This window comes from Aphis gossypii, chromosome 1 (assembly GCF_020184175.1).
Source record: "Aphis gossypii isolate Hap1 chromosome 1, ASM2018417v2, whole genome shotgun sequence".
Classification (NCBI taxonomy): domain Eukaryota; kingdom Metazoa; phylum Arthropoda; class Insecta; order Hemiptera; family Aphididae; genus Aphis; species Aphis gossypii.
In genome coordinates, this window is record NC_065530.1 from 52,403,783 (window position 1) to 52,416,924 (window position 13,142).

The following is a 13,142-nucleotide window of genomic DNA, read 5'->3' on the forward strand; positions in this document are numbered from 1 at the left end:
ATTTTTGTCATTTTTTGTATTTTCATATAAGTACTTATTTTTTAATTTAATATTTTTATATAATTATAATATTATGGTGTATATAAGCTATAAGTTATATACAAATAAAATACCTACTAAACTAATAGTTTATTACTTGAACTATCATATATACCTAATTATAATATAAAAAACCTTTATTTTTTGTTTCAGAATAATTGGCTAAAATAATATCCCTGCGAGAATCTATTATTTTTTTTTTTTTTTTAATAGTTTTACAGATAGGTATACCTACTTGCATTTAAACAATAAAAATACATCGATATAAGCAGGAAATAAATTTAACGAACAGTATAAAACTATAAAAACTTAAAACCCTATATAGTGAATATGGTCAGAGCGTTTTCAACACTATATCATGTCAATGTATTACTTACGAACAACTCGATATAATATTATAATAGCGTATATAATATAGTGTGTTATACCTACATGTATTTGTCCGATTTTGTCAGTGTCCTTAACGCTTGATGATAACCATTCCTCGGACGATTTCACACTTTTTCGACGGCATCTAAAAACAAATAAATACATTATTTTATTACCCACACAGCGTATTATACTTATATAGTAAATACACGATACCTTGTAATATAGTATTTATTGATATAATAATAACAATGTCGATATTGATAGACACACAATGATCGTATGCGTGTCCCATAAATATTGAACCACTCAAAAATAAACGTCACTTAAATCGAACCATGCGTTTCAAGTATGTGAGAGTTTATTTTTTCGAAAAACTCAAAAATGTTTACAAACAAGACACAATTTCTAGTCCAGAAATTGAATACGGACGGCTATTTAAAGGGGTTTAATTTTCCCAGTGGTGTTTTAGGGCGTCGAGTTTAAAAAAATCTAGTCATCACCCGTCTGCGTATAATGTGACGACCTGCAAACCCTGCAGGTTGGAATCGTTTTTCGATTATATAGTAAATATACCTATTAAGATGAAAAATATAATCGTTCTCTCGATGTTATAATATATATCTAACCCGAGGGTAAAGATTTTTGGGAGATACTTCGAGAATAATTTGTTAAAATAAATACAATGGATGCCGTTTAAAAAAAAACAACCATAATAAGGTCGGGAAATCGAATGATTTCCGCGGGCAGCAATGAGAGAGGGTATAGATATAACAGAGCGAACGACGTCAATACATTTTCCGAGACTTTTCCGTCATCGTTGGCGTATACATAATATCCATAGGTATTATACGTCTATACACATTGGCTGAAGACAGACCGTGAGTCTTCGGGGAATACGGGCTGGTTTAAAATTTGCATCCGGTAATTGGCTGGGATTCCACTCGGCGCCGCCCGTGGCGAGGAAATGATGACTACGAATTGCAGCACTTATCCCACGAAAACGTCTCTACGCTGATAACGAATAAGGGCGGTTTCGGAATACTAATACAGCAATACATCATAATATCATACGCGCGCGTGTGTATGTGTATGTGCTTGCGTAAGTCGAGAGTTTCGCGCGTGCCTGCTGCAGTACCCCCCGGGGATGATATCTCTATTATATACACCACGTGACGGATATATTGTCAGAACGGAAAACGGGAACAATATATTATATATACTTCGCACAGGACTTGATGTGCATGCGCGTGTGCGGCATTATTTGCTTTTCGATCTCGTGCCAAAGGCTATAATATATAGCTGCAGCGTTTTATCGCAAACGCAAATTCGAATGGGATGATATTTTTTTCTTCTGCGACCCCGCCTAAAAAATATGCGTATTATGTAAAAACCAAAGAGGTTATCCGAGTAAGTCTCCGCAGCTGCACTTTTGAATGTATATATTATATAATCATAGATATAATATTATTCCATCGTGTACAATCCCGCTCATCTCCTATATATATATGCGATACACGATTATAATACCCTTTACACCCGACTTCTGACAATATACTTTTTACCTTACGCATTAACTATAGGATCCACTAAGTGATTGAACACTTAACAAAAATCGAAGTTATTAAATTTTTTAAAAATTCACGTATTTGATCAATAAATCAACTGTCTACCTGTATAAAACAACAAACGTTTTGATCAAAAATCTACCTTATCGATTAATAAACGTACCTAACTTTCTGAAACAGTAGTTAATTTTTGAAATCACATTTCAAAAGAGTAATTTTGAAAATAACTTATAAACGAATACATAACGACGAGTGCGATTATTTATAGACACGTTTACAGACGGATTTTTGGAAAATGATATGCGTAGATGGTTATCTCGTCGTATAATATATTATATTATTATTATGTTGTTCGATTTGATTGTAATCGTGTCTATCCGAACGCGGAAAATCAATTAAAAACACTTTTTGCATGACATGATAACAACCCGATATTTATATGTAATAAAAATAATAATATAATGTAATATCTTCGATATTTATATGTGCATAATACGAGTGTGTAAATGCGGTTGAGAAATCGACGTTGTTCGTTGCGTAGTGCATGTATAATGTATACACTTAATGATACGATTAAACTCGTCTGCGGTGTATTATCATCATCGCAGTGCATAAAACGGGTGTGTATTATAAGACATCGCTCGCGGCTTTTTTACGCTCATTAAACGTATATACCTACCTAATAATATATAAAAATTAAAATAAACAATGGACGCGTGCATGCAGTACCTATGTGGCGTATAAATCTCGAATACGATTAAAGGTATGAAAATAAAACCAATTCGCCTTTTAGACGAATATAATGTGTATATATACATACATACATACATACATACATACATACATACATACATACATACATACATATATAGGTACACGTCGTTAACGAGCACATTACAAAATGTGCTACTGCCACGGTGTTACGTACATATTAGATACCATAAAGTTAACGACGGTTTAAAAATGCATAAATATTTACTTAACAACTTTTAAAACATCTATGACCATAAAACGTGATATTTTTAACGACCGACGTCGCAATTATTCCGAGCGCGCATTACACACATACGCGTTAATATTATAATAATATAATACACATCTATGTCCACGTAATTATACAAATATAGACGAATAAACCGTAAGCGTATTGTCTCGGCGGTTGACTGCGTACATTATAATACGTAGGCACACACGGTAATAACGACTATTGTTTAATATGACTTAGACCATCGAGAGCAGTGTCACAGTTTCATTGATCGTTTTTGTAAAAAACAAAATGTGCCTCCACCCAATTATCGCTATTATAGACACGTTATGAGAACGTTATAGTTATCCTTATCGTGGTATAATTTTATCACGGTTTCGCTGTTGTGTTAGGTGCTGTATTAAATAATCTATGTATATACCATATATATCTAACCTTTAGGTATTATTATAATACATATAGGTACACGATTATAATGCTCTGCAGCGCTTTTCGTTCCAAATTTTGACTTCCGGCGGCTGCCAGACGAGCGCGTGTAATTTATATATTGTCATTGTAGTATATACGGTGATTTTCCAAACTGTCGGTTCGCGTGTTAAATCATATACGTATAAAACCTCCATTTAATATCGTATTGTGTTTGTTATTATTATTTTATGAATGTAATTTTTTTCTCCTTATTTGCGGCTCTTTCTCACGCGTGGTCCGAGTCTGTTTTCATCGATTTGATTTACGCGTTCACCATATAGTTACATAATATTACAAGCGTATAGGTATGCAAGACGTGACCAGTGGTCACGTTTCTCGCGTGAAATTCTTAACCGTCCCGGCGCGCTGCATTAGGCCGCCGTAGAGACAAAATGGTTCCGAATAAAACGCGACGGCGCAGGTGCGGTCAAAACACGATCGCGGCGATACCCCCAAACGTTTCGTTATACCCATAATAAAATATAATAACATAATAGGTGTGTGTGTGTATATATATAATATAAAACGTATATGACGTGAGGTGAGTCTAATAATAATAATAATAATACGATTACAATATGTATAAAGAGAATAAGCACAAATGTGATATGAGTATAATATACGCGCCACGCATACATATTACATAGCTACAGCCGTCTTGGTAAGGACGACTGTAGTCCCTCCTCTAAAATAAGAAGCTGCACAACGGGGAGGGGTTTGAGAAAAGAAATCTTAAAATTTGTTTTGACGTGCATTGTCACCGTCGGATCGTAAAACGCGACATCGAGTTTACTGCGTCATAGGGGCTTGCGAGGGAATCGCAAATAATACGCAGAGGTATAATACAAAGATTTTAGAATATTTCGGAAGACATTTTCGGTTTCCTTATCCGAGTAAACGTAAGACGTTTACACTGGCGGACGGCAGTATACCTTTATTGTATAGGGATATAAACGATTATAGTTTTTTGGTTGGGATATTTGGTGCAATGACGGTGCATCAAGAAGACGCAAAAAATATAGCTTAACAAAAAATTAAAAGACTTCATCGTAGGTATAGAAAAAAAGCATTAAAAAATATTTTTAAATTGCATATTCTAATTATATAATAATATTTATTAGGTTGTAGGTATAAATGTGACAAATGTTAATAGGTGTATTATAAATCATATTATGCAACTATAAAAGTCGATTAAATAATATTAATGATCATTATTATTAATATAACTTTTTTTATCATAAAAAATCAAATAAAATAGCTTATGCATCGGAAAAAAATCTTATTAACTTTTATTATTGCATGTGTGACATTAGTTTTATTACAAACAAATACTCTTTAAACATCTATAGTCTATATATTTATCTATTATTATTAAATAAAAGATATTTGTATTGACATCAGTAAAAAAAGGTATCGAAGGCGTCGAAATATGCGTAACACAAGAATTTCATTCAATATCAATAATTTCAAAGCCTAAAACACATTTATCCATTTAACTATATCTTTTTCAATGCGAAAAACGAAAATGACACGAAATTCCAATATAATAATTGTGCAATAGACTGTGTTCAGATATACATGATATAATAAAAATGAAGATTATTTGATAGTCTGACGTCGATAAATTTAGGTACTTACATAATATTATACGCATTTATTAGGATCGTTTTTTACGTACAACGTTTAGTGTCATTATTGCTCGGGAACTAAATAAAAAAAGGTATGGTTTCGATGCACTGTCGCCATTTGATTATTATTCATTACCCTTATTATTTTTTTTACTGCTTCATAAATTTATTGTGCATATTCATAATATTATAAAGTGTCAAATCCGAGACGATTTAACTAAATGTCTAACACATTTCTCGGCTATAAAATTCAAAAATATACCTACGTGTTTTTTTATTTAGACAATTTTATCGAATTAATTCGTAAGATTATACTTAAAATGTTTATAGTTATTTCCGTTTCGATCTCTAGAATTATATTACAATACGATCAAATACAAATTCTCCTCGCGTGAAAATTCTAATTACATGGCATTTAAATTTAATACATATCTATTGGAAATTATTAAAACTATTTTTAAATCAATATTTTTAAGCTTGAACCATATTATACAGTAGTTAGGTACATGTAAATTATAAATTAGTATATTTTAATATATTATTTTAAATTATAATACTATATCATGAATAAGGTTTAAATTTAAATACAAATGTGAAATTATGTTTTTTTCTGATTATGTAAGAAAATAACTCTTGTATAAAATGTGTCTATATTTAAATATTATTTCAAACATTTTATTTCTAGATTTTTAATACTTAATGGTACATTATAAACTAAACGCGAAAGATTTATATGTATTTACAATATAAACCAAAAAGATATATTATTATATATTATATTATATTTCCTTAAAATCTAAACCCTAATAATTTGTATAATATTTTAATTGTATTAAACATGATAAGAATAATATATTATAGGTAATAGATAAAATATCATAATACCCAATTATAATATACTTAATAGTATTAAAAATATTAAATAGTGTATTCGTGCAATTTTTCACACAAGTCATTTAAAAGTTTAAAACACAAATATTATATTATAATATAATATATTGATTGATTAAATACATTTTTAAATAAAAAAAAAAAAATGTTATTATGATTATATAATACATATAGCTTTTATAAATAGATACTTAATGTATAACGGTATATTATATATGCGATAACAACAATTGGTTAATGGCAAATAAATCAAGATTGGAATTATCGTCTTCAACGAATATTGTTGACCAATTAACTCGAAAAATAATATTTATTTTTTATTGATCTGACCCAAATTCAGTGGTTTAAGTACAGTCATTAAGTACTTGGTTTATATTTATGAAATATTTCGCTCTAAGACATTATATATTGTTACAACTCGCGACAATCGTATATACAATCAATTAAATTCTTTATGGAACAATAATTATATCAATGAATCCACGGATATATAACAATAATAACGCATTTAAAATATCACAGTATAAAAATATTACATACTCTCGTATAATTTAATATTATATTATTGCAATGCTAGGAGAAATTAAGTTTCAGTATTTTATAGCGTGCTTTATTATGTTTTATTTTATTGATGAAGACTGCATACTGCAGTACTGTCGAAAGTCGTTTGACAAGGCCGTACATAAATATCCTGCAGTGTGTTAACGTTTTTAAAACTATAAAACAAGTGCAGATTTCCGTACATATTATGTGTTTTGCATATAGTACGTATGGTCAGTGAGTTTTATCATTTTATTGCGTATCAATAGATATAGTAGTTTATTATTTTATCATAGGTATAATAAGTATATGAAAACATTATAATTATTAATTAACTATAATTATTATATCTGTCAGAAGTCGGTATTTTGGTTTGAAACTTATAGGAAAAATTATTTCGTTGTGTGCACGACATGAAAATCCTCACATTAAAATATAAATAAATTGATAAATAATATAACACGTTTATTTTGTATTATCGCATTATACACTATATAATAAGCTGTTTAATGCCACACTCCAAATTATACTATTATTATTAACTACAGTATACCTACTTTAACGCTTAGAAGTCACGAAATCACATTTTATTTACATATATGTATACTATATGAGAAGTATATAAAGTACTATATTATCTTATATTCTAATTTACAAGTGATCAGATCGACTGCATAGTAAATAAACGAATATTCTAAAGCACTAATAGTAGTAAAACATAATATTATAACTGTTATCACGTAATTACTTATTAATATATATATATAAGCAAGACCGGGGGCTACGATGCATTATCGTCAGATCATTTATTCATAGCTAGATATCCATGTATTAATTATTGAAGTTATTATACAAATACTCATCAGAAACCACGCGCGTATACGAGAATAAACACTAAATCATGACATCTGTCGATCATATATAGATGCGTACAGTGAACACCTCTAGCACGATATCCTGCTGTCGCCACTGAGGGGCGGTAAATAATAAGGAAGCAGGAACGGCGTATATATAGAATAGTCATATACGTTTCGTGTCGCGACGGAAATTATAACATTATGTGTATATAGTACATTGTACACTCTCGTAATATAATATATAAATGGGTAGTCGTCGGTTTGTGCTCCTACTGCTGCTGTTACGGGCACGTGAAACTCATTTCGTTCCGGTCGAACGACCGTCGAAAGTCGTCTAGTCGTCGGACTGGAAAAAGGGCCGCGCAGGGCATACGCGTATTTATTATTATTATTATCCACGCACGACTATATAATATATATATATATGTGTGTGTGATACATACCTATATACGTTTAAAAGAACGGGGGTATGTTTAATATAAACTTCGGGGCGAAGGGGAGGGGACGAGAGATTTGACTATTTGAGGGTGAAAGGGTGCGAGAGGGTACTTTCGACGAGGGTTACAATAAACGTGTATACGCGGTGCAGCGCTCTCTCCACTCCCCAAACGATGACATTCTCGAAAACGCCCAGTTTTTTTTTTTTTTTGAACTCTTCTGTAGTACACACGCGTATATATTTCATACTTACATACATATATACGTACGACATATACACACATCATATATGATATCAAACTTATATATATATATATAATATACCTAACCTATCTACCTCTATTCACGTGTGCGTGCGCTTTTCCATCGAGGGAAAATCGGTCGAGCTTATAAGCCCCTCACTAACTTCGATCGTGTTTTACTCTGCTGCATCGAGAGACGACCGAATTTGTCGTGCGCACGCTCTTATGTGTATATATATATAAGAGTATATATGTGTGTGTGTGTGTGAAACGGCAAACGATATATATATATATATATACAGAAATATATAAGATCGCTTCTACAATTCGATCGCAAAGTTATTTTTTAGGATTTTCGGTCTCATATATATATACGTATGTCGTTTGCGTAAATGGCTTCCTCTTTTTCAGATAGACATCGCGATCGGTGACTCCGAACGGTTTTTTATCTCATCATTCGCCTGCACACGAGTTTAAGTTTTCGCCGGGAGCCCCGGATGAGATTTTGTTCGAGGTCATTTGTTCTTCTTTTCTTTTTTCAAAAATAACAAGAAAGAATTACTTTGTGCTGTATATATAACGTAATATACTGCGCACAAAGAACAGAAAACGAAAACGTTGTCGCCAATCGTTTTTGATTCGACGAATAGTATACGAATATCATACGAAAATCATAATTTCTGTATAACGTATAATATAAGGCTTGAGCGGCAACTAAATCGATTTCTCTCGTACTCAATGAAAAGTTTGTAGTACAATATAATAAAAATAGCAAAAATAATATTAGATATATATTATGTTTACAGAATGGGGCGATCACATTATCTCATTTACCCTTAAGCATATCTCGTGAAAAAAACGGAAAACGAGTGAAATATATATTCAAATATACTGTAGTAATCAATTGATCGAAACACCTGCACCGGAAATTAAAATTAATGTTATAACTTATTAAACGCTTAATGCTAATGATAATTATTCTACTCCTTAAATAATTTAAAAATACAATATGTCGTACTCTAGGTAAAAAACAACAAATCGTTTATATTTAAATACAAAATTATTTATATGCACTTATATGTATACACACATATATATAGCTTCAATTTCTTAACATCGTATGATACGTATTACAAAGACACTATGGCAATATGCGAACGCGTTATAATTACGATAATTGGATTGTTATAATAACAATAGCATAGTCAAACGATGATCGTTTCGACGTATGAAATAGCAATTTTTACACGCACGGCACATATGGCACAATATGCAATAATAGGCCATAAAGTCCACCAGCCTTGTGTGTATACTTTATTGTTTCAATTATGTATGCACATATATATTGCAATGTCTCTATAGCATTTGTATAGTAATGTATCGTTAGAAATCGAAAGAATTTTTATTAAATTCTTCGGCCCTGCAGCAGCTACACGTTTTGACTGAATATAGATTTATATTATATTATTATTATGTGAGTACGACGCATTTTGAAGTTTCAAAGTTTATATAACACACGCGTATACGTTGTGTGTGTGTATATTACACGCGCGTCGAGGGGATTATATTAAATAATATAAGCAAAAGCTGTCGCTGTGCGTCCCCTAAGTAATATAATATATATAATGAGAGTTTGGAGAAATAATATATACATACCCAGTACGAATAATGCGGAACGAATTTCGTTAGTTTTCCAAAGAATTTCTTCGGAATTAGAGTTTAGCAAAGTTCGTTTGTATACAGCGCACCATTATACCGAAACAGGGACAGTTAATATATATGAGCGCGATTCACCACGATGTCTTTCAATACATTATCCAAGTCAGTCTCGAACTTATATATATATATATATATATGTGTGTGTTTCAAAGTGTTGTGTGTGTGTATAGACGAGTCGAATAACCTAATGGAGTGTGTATATTGATGATTTTCCAGAGTGGTTTATAAAATATACGAGCGCCCGTCTTTAGACAAAGTGTCTTGAATCTATTTACGAAAAATAGTTTATTTCAACCAGAGTTATTTTTAAGCGCCCGCGGTCAAAGTCTCACATCAGTGAAATAAGTAAAATACATGTTTTATACCTATAGGTATACATTTCAACATTTTTTGGATTCGCAACGTAATAGCGTTAACTAAAGAAATCTGCATAGGTACGTCGCATGTACTATAATACTATATAAATATAGACGTTACCAATTTCTACGAGTACCATATTAGGAATTTAAGAAGTTTTTTTTGAGGGGGGGGGGGAATCGAAATTTAATGTACAAGCTTCACCAAACAAGTGATTGCAAAATAAAAAAACCAAATTAATTAATGTATAATGAAAACCCCCATTATTAATTCACCATTAAAAATACATTTTTTGTTTGATGAAAAGATAAAATTCATCTGGAGACAACTATTTTGTGATATCTTGGCCGAGTTATTTAAATTTAATTTAATAGCAGTATAGTAATTTTTAATACTTATAACAACCATTGGTCAATGTATCTAAAATATGTCATGAATGTAGGTAAATTATTAAAATACTTAAACAAATAACCATTTCGTAAATCCAACACTACAAAGATCAAATGAAATTTTCACGACCGACGATGGTGATAAATATAGACATATATAGTGCTTACTCAAATGCGAACACCGTCTGTAGTCACAAACCTGACCTACGTTAGGTACGTATAAAATATAATAGTCGCAATCGGGGTGCATCGTAAAAACCGTTTTTATCGTCTTCATGACGTCACCGAACTTGCGCAATTTCAGCGTCATTGCAGCACCTATGCCACTATATTATGAGTAAATATATGAAATTGTGATGCACACAGACCCATAAAGATCACATGCGTATAAATCATCAACGGGGTTACAGGATATTCACTACGGCGTTCATTTTGTCCATTGTGTATTATATAAGACCAGCCACCGAACATACTCCAAATTTAAATCGCAGACAATTCAACGTTTATAAAAAAAATACTAATATTAATCGGTCATTCCTACAAAAGTTAGAACATCTCTGTTTAATCCTATAAAAATATACTCTAAATCGTAATAAATGTTTCCGATATCATTTACAGACGACATTAAGTGTCAAAAATATAAATATTGTAGAAATAAAATTATTGATGGGGATAAACACCCTAGGTACATCATTAATAATGAATTGATTTTCCATATGCGTATCTGATTTAATGAGTATTGTATATTAAAGTACCTATATATTATTATATTTTACATCGTAATATGTATGCATATTTATTTCGGTCGTAAAAGTGACACTGCGAGACTGCAGCAGCAGAAAGTCTCGACGGGGCGCGACGCTACGCGAGGCGGCGTTTCCGTTCAGAAAAACGACAGACGATGAAAATATTCCGATTTTCGACACCCCACCATCGTCGGTAATAATAATATTGTCCGATGTAGCCACGGGGGTCAAGGCCAAACTCGAAAGTATATAAAACCAAGTCATAAACGACCGACTTGAGCATTTCGCGCGTGCTATCCAATCATACGTGCACCGCGAGATATTATTACATCAGCAACGATTTTCGTATTTTATTCGTGTTATAGAAGTGTGCCGAATGAAACCCAATGAAAAACGTGAAATTCTTTTTAGGAGAGATAATGAAATTCGTAATATTTTCCGATATTATATATAATATATATCTACCCTATACACCTACATTATAATATCTATAGGATAAAATTGACATATAACTACTATAACTATTATTAACACCCATAATATACAGTTTCAGATGCTATAGCATTGCAAAAAGTAAACTTAGTCAGACCGTGTAGACCATAAGCGCAAATAGCCTAAAATATCTATGACGACCTCACAATTTCAACCAAGTGTAAAAATAACGAAAATAATGTGAATCAATTCACCATGAATTTTTGGGAAAGTTAAAAGAGATTTACCATGATATTTTCATAAGATTAAATATGTAACGGAATTAATTTTAAATAATATAATATTATGTGCTCCTATAAAAAATTAATCTAAATTAATGTATTGTTTTGTGTAGTCGGTCCTATGCCCTATGGCCTATACAAATGTATTTAATTTATGCGCAAACTCTCAGCAAAGTGATGTTCAAGGGTAAGTGAATTTTTGTTAAAACGTGTGCGTAGATGTTATTGTTTCGAAAAAAAATTACAGCCAAACTTTCGTATTATTCGTATCTTCGTGGTATCTCATACAATTTTATCACCAGTTCATTTTGAATAAATACGATAAGGTAAAATGACAAAGTCTTGTATTTACCTGCTATAAATAGATATTATAATATGCATATTATAATACAAAGATAAGAGCAGCCGAAGTCTGAAACCGTGCCCACAGAAATGCGATATCTCGTAAAAATATATTTTACGACGTCGTTCCTACAATACAATAATTATTATATGCAACTGTATAGACAACCCGTTATTTTATGACGTTTATATTGTTCGAATACGCGACGGACGTTTGCTGCTTCAAGTCTTTGTTGCAGGTACACCACTTATTGTGTTCTACATCGACCTCGTTATAAGTCAAAGTCGTAATAAAATACACCGCGGACTATATATATACCTACCCTTACCGGATATACCAGACGATATCATCTATGACAATAAATATTGTCCGTGCATAATAATATATACATATTATAAAAAGTACCTATAATACAATATAACGATTTTGAAAAACCAATAATTTTCAATATACAGTGTTCATAAGTTGTAACCGTGTAGGTGAATATAAATATACGTATATAAGATAAAATGGTTTTTTTTCGAAGTAATCGATTAAAATCGATTTGAATGGTATTGATGTTTAAACAATAAATTTTGGAATTCTAAGAAACACTAATTATTGAGTTGTGAGGCTAAAGGTATAAAGTTGATACGATGTTGTTTAATGTATCAAGTCGATAGGGGACTAGTAACAGAAAAAAAATAATAAAGAATAATAAAATACCTACTATTCGTTGTTAGTTAAATTAAAGATTTTAAAGTTTAACTTTTGTAGGACAATATACACGCGTATATTTCGAGGGATATCGCTAGAGATACAATGTACAGTCAAAAAATAATGGATATAAAAATAACAACCTGGACCATAA

The 13,142-nt window shown here is 31.3% G+C and overlaps 1 long non-coding RNA gene across 1 annotated transcript in view; it reads right to left on the bottom strand.

Moving 5' to 3' along the window:
* LOC114131497 (uncharacterized) overlaps positions 1–13,142 on the bottom strand; it is a 36,998-nt gene that overhangs the window by 18,724 nt on the left and 5,132 nt on the right. The window contains exon 2 of the long non-coding RNA XR_007603113.1: positions 472–553. This is a non-coding gene — a long non-coding RNA (uncharacterized LOC114131497). The remainder of the gene's footprint in view (positions 1–471; positions 554–13,142) is intronic.